Source organism: Prionailurus bengalensis, chromosome B1, assembly GCF_016509475.1.
Source record: "Prionailurus bengalensis isolate Pbe53 chromosome B1, Fcat_Pben_1.1_paternal_pri, whole genome shotgun sequence".
Classification (NCBI taxonomy): domain Eukaryota; kingdom Metazoa; phylum Chordata; class Mammalia; order Carnivora; family Felidae; genus Prionailurus; species Prionailurus bengalensis.
This window is the reverse complement of record NC_057344.1, coordinates 149657806-149677458: the sequence shown is the minus strand read 5'-3', so window position 1 is coordinate 149677458 and position 19653 is coordinate 149657806. Positions and strand designations below refer to the sequence as shown.

The following is a 19653-nucleotide window of genomic DNA, read 5'->3' as shown; positions in this document are numbered from 1 at the left end:
AGAACAATCTTCAGTATTACCTTAGACGTGATAAGAAGCCAGAGAAATGTTTTTAGGCAGTTAACTTACCTGAAATATCTATTATTTTAAAAAGTTTTGTGAGGGCGTTGTGGGACATAGATTTTGGAAATGGCTGATAAAAAGTTGGAGACCTGTTTGAAACTAGAGGGGACTGACTGTGCGGGAGATGATGAGATGTCTGGTGCAGAGGCAGTGGACTGGGAAGTTAGTGAGAAGAAGCTGCACATATGTCGTCTTTCAAGAGGCTGGGGGGTCAGTGTAAAGAGTGAATTAGTGGTGTGACTCCTGGGAGCACAAATTGAAGTGTTGGCATCAGAGACCAGAGAGAACTCAAGAACATTGTAGACTAAGGGGATGATCAAATGCAAACAAAGGAAGTGAAGATATAGGGGAAAGAAGTTACCCACATGAAAAGGTCTTAGAGGAAAAACAAGTACATGTGCATTCATAGTAATTTCTAAGTCAGAGAAAAAGTAAAGTTCATTGGCATTTAAAGAAATGAAAAAGCATGGCCGCATGATCTCCAGTCTCTTTGAAATTTAAAGTATCAAATACGAGTCAAAAAGGTGGCTGAAAAAGCAAGCAAGGCCAGCTGTAAAAATAAAGAATTTACTGAATACCACAACATGACAAGTGTCAGGGCATGTGCGGGAACTAGTCAGGTTTCCTCCACTCTGGACGGAAAAGTGATTCAATGAAATAGTTTCATACAATGCAATGTAATTGACAGCAACAAAGAAAATAGAAAATCAAACACAATTTTTTAAGGCCAAAAATTATGACTTTAGGAGAAATCATTTCTCAATGGCAGCTAAGTACCATATACTCTAATTGTTCTTTATTGTTTACAAGTATATGGTATGCATGATAAATTTTAGAAAAACTCTTGCAAAAAATATGTTAACATATTGAAGCTTAAACCTTTATTGTCAGCTAACCAGCAAATTGGGTTTCCTAATGTGACTAGTTCCTCAATAGACACAAATAATTACATGTAGGCATTTGCACAAGAGTCTCATCCTGGTGGCACTTAGGCAGGGGCTATAATGTTGTGTTTGGCCCGCACAATATTTCAAACGTGTTAAACAGTTAGCAATATATGAAAATCAGATTCACATAAATATTCAACTCTTGTCCTAATGTTAAAAATTAGAAGACATGTCATGATTGGGACATTAACTGTAGAAGTCAAAATAGTCTTCTGAGTATTAACTCTGCCTTTCACAAGAAGCTTGCACTCCTAGAGAAGCCATGGTCTCATTATATCTTATTTTCTTACACCTGGACTTTTATTATACATTTTTAACACCTGCAATGAAAATGTTGTTTTATGAATTTGTAATCCGTTTTAGTCATTTCCATAGAAATATGTATCCACTTCATACACATTAGTGCCAAGTTGTAAAATCATTACATTAAATTAGACAATATTATTATTTTTATTATGATGATAGCGTTTTTATAGAAGCAAAATCCAGAGAGAAAAAGAAAAAATTCATTCCAGAATTTTTTTCCAGGGTATTTGACAGCTGGAAAAGCATTAGAGAACTATTTTTTTGTCGAAAACACCATATTCTTATGCAGCAAAGGAGGTGCCAAGAGAAAAGGAAAAAAAAAAAAAGAAACTTGTTTGAATCAACAAACTAATTCATAGCAGAGGAAGGCCACATACAAAATACAGATTATCATTGTAGATTACAACATCCTCATTTCCTGCTATCATGCTCTAAATCAAAGTGTGTTAAAGCACACACTGTGGGGGAAAAAATCTGGAAGAAAAACAATTTCTAATCAGAGGGACTTCTTAGAATTCAACAGGCTTTTTAAGGATTTTGAACCACAAAATTAACATATCACGGAGGAACAACATTTAAATAGTACTGACATAACCCATTAGAGATCATTCGCTGCCTGGTCCTCTGGTCTTCCATTTGGGGAGCAAGGTAATGTTTATATATGTTCTTTCTCTCCTATGATGGCCTGGTAAAAGATATTTTAAACATATTAAAAAACATTTAAGTACTTATAAAAAGTTATAATTTTGAGGATTTTTTAAAAATTAATACAAGCTAATCATTTATCTTCTTTTTAGTTTTTTGGGTTTTTTTGTTTTGTTTTGTTTTGTTTGAAATTAGGGGCTCCTAGGTGTCTCAGTCGGTCTAGTATCTGACTCTTGATTTTGGCTCAGGTCGTGATCCCATGGTTGTGCAATCAAACCCAGTGTCAGGCTCTGTACTGGGCCTGGAGCCTGCTTAAGATTCTCTCTCTCTCTCTCTCTCTCTCTCTCTCTCTTTCTCTCTCTCTCTCAGTTTCTCTCTTTCTCTCTCCCTCTGCACTTCTCCATCAATTACTCTTCCTCTCTCTAAAATAAAACAAAATAATAAAGTAATTAATAAATAAATATGCAATTAATATGTAGACACTGCAATATTTCCCATGACTCTCTATCCCATAAAGTGCAATGTTTCTTTCTGGAGGAAGGACCAAAGTACCAGGCTTCTAGATCGCCAGCAACTGATTATTTGGTGTGTAGTTCCGGGACCATATTTTTATTTAGAAATTGGAGATGATACAGAAAACACAAAGCTATTTTGAAGAATACATTGAATATTATACGGAGTCAGGCACAGTATTTGCCGTATAGCAGTTGTTGAATCCCTACAACTCTTTCAAATGTCCATCTAACATGTTAAATATATGTCTAATTAAGAACTCGCAGTTTTACACGTTTCATTTCTTTCACCTATGTGAAATACAATCTCTAACTAAGAATGATATGCAAACAGATATATAAAATGCATTTATTTCATCAAAAGCAATGAAATATCCCTTACAATTTAAAATAATCCTTTGGCAATGTGAAATATGTCTTCTGCATACCGTATGGATGAAACATTATTTTTGTTTAGAAGAGAAAAATATCACATCAACTCTATGCCATTACTACTCAGTATAAAGCCGAGAGGTTTTATATTATAGACTTGGAATTATTTTAATATTATACAATCCAGGATTAAGACAGATAATTTAGTACATGTACATATATGCCGTCTTCATTCACATAAGTATGGGTCACAAACATTGTGAAGTTGTTTGGGTAAACATTAAAATTACTCTTCAAAGTAGATTTTAAATATGCAAACTATGATAAGTAAAATATATGGAAAATACAACAGAATAACCTTATTTTAATCTTTGCTTATTCACTTAATCACAGGGAAAAAACTCGAATCAGTCAAATACCTCATGGATTTGTTTGTAGCCATAGAATTAGAGAGTGAGCTGGCTGGAGGCAAACTTAGAGTCACAGTCCCATTTGTTGGATGCAGTCAATGAGACCTAGTGTTATCCCAGGCTAGCGAACACTTCAGCAGCCAAGTCCAGGGTCAAGCTGGAACTAGGAGGACACGTGATGTCTAACCCAATCACTGCCACCTGCTACTGCTTAGGAGGGCCAGGCTGCATTTTGCCTCACCTGTATCTGATTTAAAAGAGTGCCTCTTGTGCTTTGTGTTTCTGATAGTTGATCTTCACAAAAGGCCTGTCAGTGAGAATAATCCCTTGAACTGACTATGTCTGAATGAACCTTCCACATTTCAGCAAGCATGGCATTACATTATGTCTTGTTGATTGAGAATGACATAAATGGCTCTTCCAAAATAAACTGTGATACATTCATATTCACGAGCTCCTTAAAAGCATCTACTTTTAGTCCTCTTCGGTGCCCTTTCTCCATTACCTGGTGTAAAGTTAATAATAGAACATGAAATGTCAGAGAATGTAATTTGTAGAAGCTGAAATCTTTTCTTGGTCTTCCATATATGTTTTTGCAGCCCCGAGTAACCATGAAGTTCCTCCTCTTTACCTGCCTTTTGGCTGTGGCTCTGGCAAAGCATGTAAGTAAGGATAATGGGACATATAATGGGATCCTTTCTTAGATACATCAGAGTGACCTTTTTACTACACGCAGAAGATGCAGATGTGGGCAGCAATGGAAGAGAGGCTAAGGATGTAACCCTTTAATGTATGACCAAGGATAGTACGGGCCTGCATGATGTGGACTGTGAAGAAGAACAAACCTTTATGAAGTGATTTTGCCATAATGACAAGGAAGCTATCGCCATGGGGAGGGAGGCATAAATTCCCCTGCATCCTATGTTGGCTAATTGATGGAATTTTCCAGAGGAGCTTTCTCCACTCCCTGGCATGTCTCTCGAATTGTAAGCAGGTCCCACCACTTGGACAGTCAGCTGTCCAATTTGGAATTCGACAGTCAGCTGTCAATGAAATGACAGAATTTCACCATTCTTGATACAAGCAGTTGAGAAATCATGATGTTAAAATACAAAACAAGGACCAGTGACAGGGGACAATTTGTAGCTCTGGATTTGAGTGGAAACTTTGTAAATTATTCACCCAATGACCTAGCGAGAGTACAATAGTAACATTCATGTCACAAAATAATGAGTATATCAGAGATAAAGCATGTGAAAGAGCTTCACAAACACAGATACACATACACATGTTTACGTATGTATTTTAGTATATATCATGCCGGTCTATCAGCATTATTCCCACACCGTTCTCGGGGGAACTCACATGCCCACTTCCCTCCCACCCCAACATCAAACTGTGTGACAAGGGCAAGTTTCCTTGTGGTGCTCAGAGCCTTTGCCCTAACGTGTGTCCCCACATCCAGGAGACACATGCAGACAGGGATTTGTGCCTTCTTCCCTTTGTAGCCAATTTAAGAATAAATCTAAAGTGAGACTCTTATTTCTGATAAGAACAAGTTACTTCAAAAAACAACAAAAAGGCTTCAGTTATCAATACCATATAGCATCAATGACCTCTTTGCTCTTAAACTCCACTAGACATAATCACCCTCCTGCTTTCCTTTCTACAGAGTCATTGGCCTTAATCATACCTCTTAATCCACAAGGTTACTAGGCTACAGTTTGGGAGGTGCCACTAGCCAGTGCTAAATCAGGATATTCAAAAGGACTGTCACAGTTGTCCTGGCAACTTATAAGTAACAGTATCATTGTTTACTGATCGTATTTGGAACAATATTTTGAAGGAGGCCTGATTTCTATTCCCTATTTCCCTAGGTTACAAAGAAATTGTTTTAATCATTGCTATTGAACAGTAGAGGCAGAGAATCACCTTGGCATTTTAAATAAGCCATAAAAGTTAAATTTCTGTTTGTTTTTGTTATTTATATAGGAGCTAAAGCAGCTCTCCTCCAGTGAGGTAAGGCACATTATTGTGAAGACAATTCCTGGCACCTAGTAGCACATAACATGTATTGGGTTAATTATCCTCATTTTTGTGATCAATAACACTAGAGGTACGGAATCCTGAAAAACAAGAAGTGCAGTCAATTGCTACAAAATTTGAAAAGAGTAAACCAAACTCTGTGCTTCCACTTATACTAGGATGAGATTTATACCTTTTTTTCATTTATTTCTCAAGCCACTATCCAATAATAGTAATAATAGCACAGGAGGAACAGTGAGCATTTTGCATGTCGTGAACGCAATGACAGGATCTATTTTATCCTCTTCTGGAGTAGGAGACTCGCGCACATTTGAATCCACATTAAGTGCTAATTTCTTAATTTTCTTGTTGCCCAGGGATACACAACATGTGCACAAAACTTCTTTAAAGTCACTCAAAGAATTACCCTGCTCCCTTGCTTTGTATTCCATTTCAAAAAGAGAAAGAAAGAAAGAAAGAGAGATAAAAGGAAAGAAAGAGAGAAAGAGAAAGAAGAGAGAAAAGAACAAAAGGGAGGAAGGAAGGCAGAAAGAGAGGGAGAGAACGAAAGACAGAAAGAAAGAAGGGAAAGTGTTCTATGCAGAGGAGTAATAAATTGTTTCTTCCCTGCTGTCGGTATTTGCAAAAATGTTGTAGTTGTGCAATCTTATAATACGAGAGTGTAGTATAAGTTACTTAACTAAAACATAATGAGCTAGGTATCTAAGGAGAAAAAAATTAGGTCAAATTCACTTTTTAATTCTCTCAAAGACTAATATTTTATCTTGACATCCTGGATAATGTATGTAAAAGGGTACTTTCTTAGGGAGGATAAGTAAAAATTCCATAATTAAAAAATAAAAATTCATTATCAATTTCTTTTGCTAAGGAATCTGCCATCCTCTCTGAAGAAGTAAGTCAGAACTCTTGTCATTAAATACATTTCAAGTACTTTTTCATTTTCACATAGGCTCTGAAATAAACAGTATGTTTTTTTTTTTTTTTTGCAGAAATATAGGCAGGACAATAATGTGGTCATCCAAACCAATCAGGTAAAAGTTATTCATTCATATCTTTTTGCTTGATGAATATGGTATCTTTTCTAACAATTATGTTCTTTTCACTTTTGCTCATATAAGTAGTGTTTGTTCACCTCTGAGTGTGAAATGGGTGATGTTTTCATGGTCTTATTTGTTGTGAAACCATGTGAAAAGGATTCCAGGGAAGCATTTGTGTTCCATTTGTGACCCAAGTTTTCAAAATGCCATTTTTCTACAGGGGTTCTTATATATGGTCCATCATGTTCCCTTCTCCGTCCCAATTCCGGACCTCATGACCATTATATTTTATAAGCATCACTTTCTGCCAAAAAATTCAATATAGAGATGATGGAGAAGCAACTCTCTCTTGAATCAAGATTAGATCAGCCCTGATTTTGGCTGCTCTCAAGGAGGACACTCGCTGCATTCCCATTAAGATAATAATCTTGATTTCAAATCTCATCATATTGTTTAGTATAAAACTGCTTTGAGGAAAGTTACACGTTAGCAGAGATGACAAATATATTCGATATCAAGAATATTGGAAAAACAAGGCAAAACCATGCACTTGTCCTAATTTGAGGACTAATTAATTGAATTTTTATTTGCGCATGAATCAACATATCCAATAAATTCCTCCTCAGTTAGTTGCCAGGAGAAATACAGTCCTTGACCAGGTCCTTTTGTGTTTTAATGAGTTAAGCTGATATTTATAGTTTCTCAAAAATTTACCCTTTTAGTAGTAACTAAATTTGCTTTTAATTGAAAGTCTCTATCAAGTCTACCCAAGTCACTGGTTTGATTGACTTGGTTATATACTTTCTAATATACATTAAAATAAGTACGTATTAAAATAAAAGCATGAGGAGCATATATAAAGTATATTGTCTTCCCATTGGTTTACCAAGGTCATTTGCAATAATTATCTCTAAAAATCGATTTAAGTGTTCTATTTCAATACATTTTAATGTTTCCTACTAATCATCAAGTAGGTAATTACTACGAAGCACATATAAAGTAACTACTGATATTCAAAAATAATGTTGAAGATTCAATTTCTTTTGTGCCAGATTTGTATTATTATATTATCTTTTCACTTCTCAGGAATCTGCCACCAGTTCATCTAGTGAGGTAAGATCCTGTTTATGTTAAAGCCAAAGAGCTATTTCAAGAAATGGCAGCTTTCGTGTTAGTCAGTACTTTGATAATCCTTAGCAAATCCACATCTAAACATTTAAAGGATGTAATGGAAAAGTTCTAAAAATATCTTTGGTGACTGCAATTGACAATCTTCCTGAGAAGAATTGTTTGTTCTACCCTGATCTCTCTGAAAATACGTATATGAATCCATAAGAAACTGCATTAAAAAAAATTTTTTTTAACATTTATTTATTTTTGAGACAGAGAGAGACAGAGCATGAATGGGGGAGGGTCAGAGAGAGGGAGACACAGAATCCGAAACAGGGTCCAGGCTCTGAGCTGTCAGCACAGAGCCCGACGCGGGGCTCGAACCCACAGACCGTGAGATCATGACCTGAGCCGAAGTCGGCCACTTAACCGACTGAGCCACCCAGGCGCCCCAAGAAACTGTATTTTAAATCAACCCTGTGCCAAATCAAGAGCTTGCCAATTGCCTTCACTGTGGTTTCACTTTCGAAAACTTTTCGGATTCTTTAGAGAAGCAGTTCATACAGATTGTCACGATGTAAGTAATATCAGAAGCACCTGAGAAATTATGAGAAACACAAAGTCATCGGCCCTACCTCACACATACTGAATCAGAAAGTTTGAGTTGCAACTAGGCAATCTGCATTTCAGGCAGGCCACTATGTGATATGGATCACATTAAGCTTTGGGAACCACTTTTAAGGAGCTTGAGTTGAGCTTTGGAGTGAAGACATGTGTAGGTCACCAGTACAAGAAACACCTTCTATGGTAGCAAAAGTCACAGTGTGAGAGTGTTCGAAGGAGCAGGAAACATCTTCATGGGTCACGGTCCAGACCATTGTGCCTTGGGCACTGCCTGGATTCTTCCCAGCTTATGACTTGGGAAACTTGATCTTTTGTCCACTTCCACATTCCAGATGCAAACTGAGAGTCTCAGGCCATGACTGTCATTTCCACAAAGAGCCACAAGGCCTCATTTTCCACACAGCCCACCTGGTCTATTTTGCTATTTGGGGACACCTGTCTACACTGTCAGCATGTAAAATTGGCAACTTAAGATTGATAATGTTTTTGAAATAAGACATATTTAGAGTCATGGTTTTATAGTGGCACAAAATGAGAGAGTTGTGAAAATTAATAGTTTAACTTACTTAATTGCTAATATATACTTGATTTCTCAGGCTAGTAGCTTGGACTCTGGCTATTCAGTTATTGCCCCTCCCTTTCTATCATATTGTTTAGAGACAACTACTGCTACGTCATTTAAATAAGCTATTTCTTTATTTGTCACACTAGGAAACTGGTGATGTCCCTACTGATGTAAGTAATCATTATTTTTAAAAATTAACTTAACAACATTATGAATTGGGGTTTTGCTTATCTTTGTCTAATATGTGCTTTATTTTTTGATAGACAATTGAGCTGACTGAGGAAGAAAAGGTCTACCTCAATCAACTGGTAATTTCTCAGATAATTAATTACTTCCAGTGAAAGAATCTGTTTGACAACTCTTTTCTCTCCCAGATGATCACTTATTGGATGTTCCCTATGACATAGTTCACACCAAATTTGTGTTAAAAATTACTTTGTTCAATTGTTGTGATCAGGATATGTAAGGATTATCTTAACAAACAAAAGTTTTCAGTAAAATGTATGACCCAATAAATTAGGAAGAGTTACAAGCCTCAGAGTGTTCTTAAATTTAAGTGATCTATTACTGTGGTCTCAAAGTACATAACTGCTCACTGAACTTCTCTTTCAAGTAGCAAAACCTGATATGTTAAGGTAAAAAGCTTTTAACTATTATTACCCCAACTGTAAGAGATCTGGTAAACCCTCTCTGGAGTTAGATATGTAAACTATTTAACAGAATCCTCGAAACACAAAAATGTGCACCAAAGGTCCCAATTGCTATTGAATTTATACACATAGGAAAAATATGCTCTAAATGCATTCTAACAGGAACTGCTTCCCATTGAGCATTTAAAAGCGAGATCTCTCAAATGAAACCATTTATTCTTAGAACATTCTAATAGCTCTACTAGTCTTTCTAGATATTTCTAATAACATTCCTTCTATCATCCTTATCATAATCATGTGTCCATCTGACACTTATCCACATGCAATTCTAAAGACATGTTGACTTTTACATACTGATTTTCTTATCATCAGTATGAAGTGAATCTTTCTAAGAATTAAGTGATTTCACATTCAATTTCTACACTAACATATGGGCAAACACCCAAAGCCAAATCAAGGTAGAATTTGTTCAGCTAGACATATGTGACCTGTAGGATCCAAATCACTCCACATATATCATCAGTTCACTAAAGGGTAACTTCATAACAGGCATAGGACCAGCCCAGGGCCATGGGAATAGAAGGTGAGTGTTCCATGACATGAGAACCAGGCTTTCTTAACCAGCTGTGGAAACAGAAATGAAAACTCAGACGGTGGTTTTGTTTGATTTTTTAAACGATTCTCCACTCCATTTCTTATACTTTCTGTTCCTTTTGTACATTCAGTTATTTCCATGTGGAAGCGTTCAAGTAGCTAGACTGCATCTTTAATTCTGAGGTTCAGTCTGTGTCATCCTTGTGCAGGGGCCAAGCCAATCTTCCCTGTATCCTTCCAATTTTAGTGTATGTGCTACAGAAGCAAGCACTGAAGTTCACTCCATGAATGGAGATAGTAAATATCTGTAACAGTCAATTTTGGGTTAGAAATGTCTTTGATCAGTTTGGCATCACTGAGATTTTATCTAAATCAAGTTTTAATTCACTTTGTCTTGTCCATATAAGCTCTGGCCCATAGAAAAGATTCCATTCTGATGTTAAATACTGGCATATTTCTTTTCTTACAGAGCAAAATCAACCAGTTTTATCAGGCATGGAATCTTCCCCAGTATCTTGAGGCTTATCATCAACAGCACAGTGTTAGGAACCCATGGAATCACATTAAGACAAATGGCTATCATCTATTTCCCCTTCTGGTGAGTTCTACTTTTTGTTTGTTGGTTTCTGACATTCTTGTAAAAGAAAAAAAATTAACAGGAGAGAAACAATGCGTCAATCCCTTTAAATGTAGAAAGTGCAACAAACTTAAATGTAATTCTTTAGGTCAGAAATGAAGTCACAAATCATATACTCAAAACGCTATAAATATAGCATTAGTAATACCAATTTTGAGTAAGAATAAGTTGAACTGTCCTAAGTATTCATTTCTAGGTCATTTTACTTGAATCTGGCAGTTGTCTTTGAAGGAGGCAGACCAAGAGAATATCATCTCCATTGTACTAAGGGAACTGAAATGAAAGACATGAAATCATTTGTCAACAGTCCAGTTCACATCTCCACTTGCACTCATCAATCATCTTTGGCTAAGGGACTTTGTCAAACACAAGGACTAAGTGGCAGAGCAGGAAACTGACCATAGGAGAGGGCACTTAACTGTAAACAATGTGAGATGTGGAGTCAGAAGTCCTGGAAAAGAGTGCCAGACCTGCCATGAACAAGATATGAGACTTTAGGGAAATCACCTCCCTCTCTGTGCTTCCTATTTCTTGAATGGGAATGGTTTGCTTAGGTGACCCATGGAGGTTAAATATACCATCACCACCATGAGGGGAAGTAAGCTTTAGTACCTTGGTTTGAATGCCACATGCCTAAGGAACAACCTAAAGGTCAAAATGTTTCTTCATTTGGGCTGAAAAACTCTTGTGTCCAGAAGATGGCAGATTTGGGAAGCAAAATCCATAGATTATGTAGATTTGAGCTATTAACCAACAAAGAAAGCAGTGACCCCACCTGAAATAGGATGAGAAAGTCAGCTTGTTTCCATAGCATTCATTCTGGGTAAAACAAGGAAGCTATGTGAAGTCACATGTCAATATCACGAGAAATTTACCAGGTTACATAGGAAAAAGCTTCAGTGATCTTAGAGTAAATAAAAATAGCTATATACATATAATATGCGAGTGTTATGTAATTGTCACTTAAAGAGTATTTCCAGGGCGCCTGGGTGGCACAGTCGGTTAAGCGTCCAACTTCAGCCAGGTCACGATCTCGCGGTCTGTGAGTTCGAGCCCCGCGTCGGGCTCTGGGCTGATGGCTCAGAGCCTGGAGCCTGTTTCCGATTCTGTGTCTCCCTCTCTCTCTGCCCCTCCCCCGTTCATGCTCTGTCTCTCTCTGTCCCAAAAATAAATAAACGTTGAAAAAAAAATTAAAAAAAAAATAAAGAGTATTTCCAATTACTCCTTTACTCTGCAAAGCCTAAGAAACTCCATACCAACCCCTCCTCTGACCCTCAATTTACATCTCAGAAGACCACCATCTACCTAAGGCACTCAGAATCTTTCTTACCTCATTTACTTGATGAGACTTGATGTCTCCTTAACATTAAAGCCAATTCAACAGTCAAGAGGAGGTAGACAATTGCAAATGCTAATAAATTCAATGTAGGCAAAGAGAAGCAAGCTACTTCAGTGATCAATTTTACATGGGACAACAGTTCCTTTTCCCATAGACTTCACTAGTCTTAACCACCTTCTTCCCTTTTTTTGATTCTGTAGGTGGCCTCAGTCATTCCTTCTCCTTTACACTTTTGCTCACCTAATCATGAACTGCAGTCACTGGCAGGTGACTAATACACACGTGCTTCTGCCACGGTTGGAATTTTATGTCAGTGATGTATATCAAGAATATATTTTCATCTTCAGGACTTGCCTCTGATAGAGAACACCTGCCCAGTATTATATATTTAGAATTGATCATCAAACTAAGTGTATATTTCCTACCTGAGAACCCATAATTATGTTAAATTACTGTAGTATTTCCTCATGTACTATTGTCTAATTTCCACCGATAATATCGTACATTAAAAAACTGTGGCAACTTTAATATCTACAATGCAGCACTTCAAGCAGCTCCTAAATATAAAAATACATTAAGTGAGAACAATAATTTCTTTCACGTACAGAGTTATTTGTGTATTACTATGTAGGAAACCATGAGACTTTGGCAAAGGAAGCCCAATTCAACTAAAGTCCTCCTAAAAAGGAAACGGTATTTCCACATGATAGTCATTTCATTGGACCATACAATTGAAACTTATGTTTGTTTCTATATAGGAAAAAGAGTACCTGTCCTCCAGTGAGGTGAGGGGCTTTCCTGTGAGGACAGAAACATGGCATCCAGAAACAGAGATTAAGGTCTGTACAAGACGGTCTTGATTCTCAATTTCTATTTTGCATGCATCAAGTTGGTTAGGGAATTACAGAAAAAGAAGACAAATCGTGGCAATGATCACAAACATTTAGGGGAGCAGACTAAAACCCTACATAGTCAAAGTGAACAAGATCAGATTTGTGTGCTAAGGGACCGAGCAAAAATGTTCAACACCATTTCCTTTGCTAGAGGTCACTGAATAATAATGTGACTCCAAGAGTCCTGGTGCCCATCCTCAATTTGACAAAATGGCTGAGAGGAATCCGACTTGGGGTAAGGACTCAACTTCATACATCAAGTTCTAATTTCCAAATATCTTCCTACCAATGCTGCATAAGCTAAATGCCTAAAGACACCCTGATACCACCTAAGGCTAGGCCTACTTTGGCTCCTTGTACTTCCTTTATGAGAAAGTGGGAAGCTGCTTGGGGCAAAATGACATTTATATGAATACATAACTGAAATGCATTGTTTCTTTCTTTCTTCTTCAAGGAATCTACCAGCGTCTCCCAGGAGGTGAGTCAGAACCACTAAAATTAAATCAACTTTTAAAGTTACTTTCAAATGTCATAATGGTTATAAAATACATGGCATGTACCTTGCTTTAAGAAGCACAAGACTCAAATCATGAACTAAAATCCATGTGTCCCATGAGGAGAGGTGATCTCAGCATTTCATGGTTTTGATGTTAACAAAATCCTGACTTTTTCATTTATTGTGACTATCTTTGCTCATGTAAGCAAATGCTGAGCAAATATTTTTCCTGAAATTTATTCTAGTAGAAATTTTACATAAAAGCCACCCAAAACACAGATTTGAAGAAATGCTTCTCTATACAAACACCCACTTACTGATCTTTGCAGCAAACACACACATTTAAACGCACACTTCATACTAGAAGTCATTAAATTCAAGTAGATATTTATTTCAGAAATATGTATTTCTCAAGTACTATGTCCCTTACATGATTCTAGGGCTTGGAGATACAACAACAACTAAAAGAAGGGAATCATATTCCACCTGGAGTTTGCATTCTAATACAACACAATCAGTGTGTTTCCCGGTTGGGGAACTCAGATACAACTCAAAGAATGGAAATGAATGCATTATTCTTCTTTCTTTATGGAACGTTGGTTTTCTTGTTGTATTCCAAAGGAAATTCTGTATACCCAATGGAATGAAATGGGTTTCACTTTTCTCTGCTTTCTTTAAGGAAACTTCAGGGAAGATTGTTGATATGGTAAGCTGTTTTTATTTATATACTGCTACATCGGGTTTAAAATGTTAATGAGAAGAAGTGGCATGCCTGCAAATTTGGTCTCTTAATAAACCCAAAAATCATCATTTTAATTGCCTAAGAAATGCAATTTTTCTTTGGCCCCTGGATTGTATTTCCTATAATTGTTCTCAATTCTCTCCATCCGACGTTTTCATTTACATCTAATTATATTTTCTGTCTTTTACACTACTTTTAAAAATTGGACTGCTTTTTACAATTTTTTGAAAGCCTCATTTTTTTTCCTCGGGTTATTGCTTATTTTTGCTTGTCACAGTAACAGTCATGTTGGTGACATACACTTGCCTATTTCTACTGGCAATTCAAACAACATGGCAATGCTGCAGATTCCGCTCTCGTGGTCTTTAGAGTTTTGTTGCTTTTACTCATCGTTTTAATTTCTTAAGAAGACTTTTAGCAGCTCACTTTCTAAACTGCTTTCTTTTAAAATAAAGAAACAACTGGTCTCTCCAGGACAGCACATTTTCAGCTCGTATGTTATCTCACAGAAATGAGAAGCTGCCAACTTTTTAACAAACATCAAAATATACAACAAAGATAAAGAAAAAGCATGTGACAAAAATGCTCAACTCAAAGTTACTTGGGGGTATGGCACTAAGTATTACTTAGCCAAGATTAACTGTTCTAGTGTAACTTCTCAGATAAATACACACTTTCCTTCTGACTCTTCGGAAACGTCACTTTTTAACAAGAGCCCATAGGAACAAAAGAGTCTGAAAATTGCTTTCCCCATGGTTTTCCTCTCCCCACATGATTTAGGAGATTGAATAGCAGAGTGAGTCATTAGAGCTGTGTAGGTGAGTGGTACACAAATACCTCTTGTGACAGAAAGAGCTGGGTGGGGAGCACCACGGGAAGGTTGCTGCGAGGTGGTGAAGCCTGGATGTGGCCCGGTGTCCTGTGGCCTGTGGCCCGGACAGAGGTCTTCCTCATCAGAGCCCTAGGAGTCATACTAGGAACCATTCCTGTCCTTTCACGTCTGATCTCATCCTGAGAGCCCGTGCCACTTCCAGAAATGACCTGCAGGCTCTCATTTCCTGCTCTGTGTGCCCGCTCTGTGGGCCCACCAGCTCTGTGTGCCCGCTGAGTTATCTGCTCCTCTTGGTGGTCATTCTTCCTTGTTTGGATGCACATGGAGGAGACTGTAAGAAAACATCTTTCAGCAGTGTGTTAGTATGTTAACACACAGTGTGGCTCTCACAGTGAAAGTTTCGGTGTTTTGGCTCCTGGTTAAATCCGACATCACAAATTAGGACTGTGATTTGAAAACAGTGGCTTGGCTCTCAGGTGTTCCATCAGCCTTAGCTCCTCTGCCGTAAGTAGCTGGATGCAAATACAATTGTGTCATCCAAGTGAAGCTGCTTTGTACTTTCTTTCCCTAAGGAATCCACTGAGGGGACCCCTGAGGTAAGCAGTGTTTCCTGAAATGAAATACATTTAATTTCTCAGGTAGTGATTTCCTTTGTGCTTTTATAACCAAAGTTGCTTTTGGTTCTTAACAGGAAGTTCAGCTGAATGATGAAGAAAAGAATTACCTGAAACAGCTGGTAACTTTTAACAAACTTATAGTTTTCCTTCACACAAATTATAGTTTATTCCAAATAAGTCATAACAAATAATTTCATTCCAAATAAATGTTTTACATCACATTCAACATAAATCATATTTCTGTGACATATTTCTGTATCCATCCTGGATATGAAATCATTGTTTTTGTGGCTAGGTATGGATTGATCTCTAAGAAAAATGATTTTGAGCAATTATCTGAGTGACTTTGAAATGGTTGAACACCTCAAAAATGGATCATATTTGGTTTTTCCAAACGACCTACCCTGGAACCCATGTACAGTGACTATGCTTCATCTTCTCTTGGACAGTGTGCCATGACCTGATGTCTCAAAACTAACGTCTTTTGGAGACTATTTTGGAACCACAGGCATTCTTAGACCAAATATTGTGGCTGGAGACACATGTATCTCAGTGAATGGACACAGGCTAGGGGTCAAGATATTTGTATTCCAACTCCAGCTGCACCACTTTTTATGTGTGTAACATTTCTTAAGTACGTAATCTCTGTCAGCTACACTACCGTCACCTGAAATGTAAACATAGAAATACACTGTTGACTGAGGGGCTTTTGTGAAGATCATTTTGGGTAATATATGTAAACTACATAAGAGAATGCCAGGGACACAATAAATGCACCAACAGCATTAGGTATTATTCTAATCTTTGTCCTATACAATGCCGAAATGCCCTCTGGAGGTTTTATAACGGAAGCAGGATTTCCTTCAGTGATCTCCAACCATAATCCTCCCAACTGAAAACCAGTCTGATTTTAGGAAATTCTCTTTGGTATTTAGACTTCCCTTTATATTTTGTCAACATGATTCCAGTAGCATTCTTCTGAATTGTGTATTATAGCCATGGATCTACCCAAAACTTGGTCCTTTGCAATTCAAAACATAGCTTCCCATTCATAAGCACTGGAAATTATTCTCTGGGACATAGTTATTTTAATTCTACTTTTATTCCATACAAGAACCTATGATAAGACTTATGGAATAGGCTTAAAGAACTTGAAAGCAGGAAGATTCTATGTACATAAAATATGTGACTGGCAATATGCCAGATCTCTATGCCCATCATATTTTTTCAATATTATAATGTAAATATGTTTACAGTAATTTCTATGTAACTTCACTCTCTTTTTGCCAGGTCGACTTAGAATAATTTATAAGTTATCTAAATAGGTAATGCTAGAGTTCATTTGCCTCTGTCTGTCTTTTGCACCCTGCCAGAGATTATGTGAGTAGTGATTCATAATTTTATTTCTCTGTAGGTCAAAATCAACCAGTATCAACAGAAGTTCACCTTCCCCCACTATTTCCAGGCTGTTCATCCACAGCAGATAGCTCTGAACCCTTGGAATCGCCTTAAGGAAAATACTTACCCATTCATTCTCACTTTGGTATGTTTCATTTTTAAATAAGTAAGATGTCGTGGCCTTTTTAAAAATATTTTTAATGTTTATTTTTGAGAATGAGAGAGAGAGAGACAGAGCATGAGCAGGGGAGGGGTAGAGAGAGAGGGAGACACACAATCTGAAGCAGGCTCCAGGCTCTGAGCTGTCAGCACAGAGCCTGATGAGGGGCTCAGACTCAGGAGCCATGAGATCATGACCTGAGCTGAAGTCAGAGGCTTAACCTAACCCACTGAGCCACCCAGGTGCCCCTTCTGGCCTTCTGATAAAAAGCATATAAATATATAAAATAAGTAAAAATCCTAAATTCTCACATAGAAATTAAATCCAATTTAACTTAAAACCTAGGCCAGCAGTTAAAATTAAAAATCATACAGTTAAATTTAACAATGTAAAATCATAACAATAGTGATAAAGATTTGGATTGTATTGAATTTTAATTTCCTAATCACTGGTGTATATATTTTGCTTGATTCTGGCAGCCATTCCTTGAGATGAGAAGATATAGAATGTATTAGTTTATTTTATAAAAACACTTGAAATTAAGGAAGTGAAATAGCTGTAATAAATTTAGCAAGTATCCATCATCTCATATAGACGCGAAAACAAAACAAAAACAAAAAAAGTTCTCTTTTGTGAAGAGAACTCTAGTATCAACTCTCTTAAGTTACATCTTCAAATTTAAATTCCTGGTCAAAACCCATATATGTTCATAATAAAATAATAAATAATAAAGTGGCCAACATGGCAAATGGGCAATGGCAAATCCTATGGCAAAGCCTGATATTTACTGAGTGCTTAGCATGCGTCAGCCACAGTTCTAAACCCTCTGTCATGCTCACATCAGTGAGGGTAGTACCATTAGCAGCAATTTGTAGGTGGTGTAAACAATGCACAGGGAGGTTTAAAAAATGCCCGTGATCACAGTGCGTGTAATCAGTGCAAGAGGCAGGATTCCAACCCAGGAGTCAAGCCCTAGTGTCCTGCCTCTGAAACTCTCCACGACTGAGGCTACACTGCACACACATGCCAGCTGGAGATGACATGGAGGGGTGGTTTTTACCTTTCATGGCTTTGGTCCACAGCTTGGTTCCTCTGAACCAGTTTGGTCCTCCTGATGATGAAAAGGGATTAGACTACTTTTCCAAATAACTGTATGTGAAGAAAAAAACATGATTGATATGGATAAAAGCTTGGCTGTGGTGGTATTTTCTGAATAGGAACATTCACTTTGATGTCATTCATTCATTCATTCATTTTATATTTTGCAATAGCTTATCATGAATACCACTAATTGAGAGACTTGATAGATAGAAATATCCTCAACTTTATCTTCAGAAAGAGAAACAACTTTATAAAGAAGTTTCCTAAGTGTTAAGATTTACAAAATAAACCTATACATAAAAGCATCTAATAAAATTAAGCATGAAGGATTTATTTTTACAGAGATTTTAAAAAAAAATTCAAAGGACATTTTGCTTAATACAAGTGTTTAAAGATAGATTCAAATTAAATCAAGACATAGTCATTTAAGAAGTAGTAATGTGTTTTATGCTGAAAACAGTAGATGGAAATTAAAATATTCCTTCAAATGTGTTAAAAGATATAAATATTTCTCACTTATTTCAGGCAGCAAATAGAACCATTGCAGAATCTGGCTATTATCTGTCAATCATTTATTCATTTGGAATATAAATGCGTGCTAAGAATCTTTTCTGTTGGCACTTATAAATATTAATTATTATTAAATGTAAATAATTATATTTCTACTTGTCTGAATGTCAGTTAGCATGTTTATATGTATTATGCACACATGTGTACACATACAATGTATACATATTACATATGCATATTTTAGAATATAAATTTTATGGCTAATTTAGAATTTTCTCTTTATAGGCTTGACTGGAAAAATCATTTCTATATAGTTTCTTCATCTATCATATCACCTCATACCAATATGTTGACTGCTTCTTGAAAGGGCAACACTCCTGAGCCAAAGGAAGATTGTGTAACACTGTTTGTATTCCTCCTTTCGGTTCATGTTGGATATGCTAGATCTGGATTGCGGTATCATTTTAACTGTATCGACGATTAACTGAAGTCTGCAGCCTGATGGCTGAGTCACAGAACCCACATCTCTTGCCAAAACATTAAAATTTCAGATGCATTTTTATCTGTGTGGTGTTTTATTTCCATTCCTCATATTTAGAGACCAGGCAACTATTACCACAATAACCCGTTCTCTAACAACTAACTAAGGCCATGTGGACGGCACTGGAGTAACTGTAAACTCACAGGGCCTTCTATCTTACATGTGCCTCGTAGACTTAATGCCTTAGAAGCTTCAGTGTATAGGCCCAACTACAGTTGTTCTTCAGCACAGGTTAGTCCTCACTATAACATCTCTGTGATTTCTTCCTGCTCCCATGTGTCTACTCCAAACAACTTTCACCCAAATTCTCAAGTCAGCAGTCACAGTCCCTGTCTGCCCACACGAGAGCCCACAATATCACCCCAATAAGAAGCGAGTCAGGCACTGGGAACATAAACATTTTAAGGCCCTCCATTGGTGGTTAGGCTGTTTTCCAACAAATGTTGAGCACATATGATATGCCAAACATGTTTTCTGGTTGTTATTGTACAACAGAAAACCAAACA

At 36.9% G+C, this 19653-nt stretch overlaps 1 non-coding gene across 1 annotated transcript; it reads right to left on the bottom strand.

The window, feature by feature from the left end:
- Nucleotides 1-10044: 10044 nt before the first annotated feature.
- Nucleotides 10045-10152, bottom strand: LOC122479234. The gene has a single exon (XR_006296299.1). It is a non-coding gene; the product is annotated as a U6 spliceosomal RNA (small nuclear RNA).
- Nucleotides 10153-19653: the final 9501 nt, after the last annotated feature.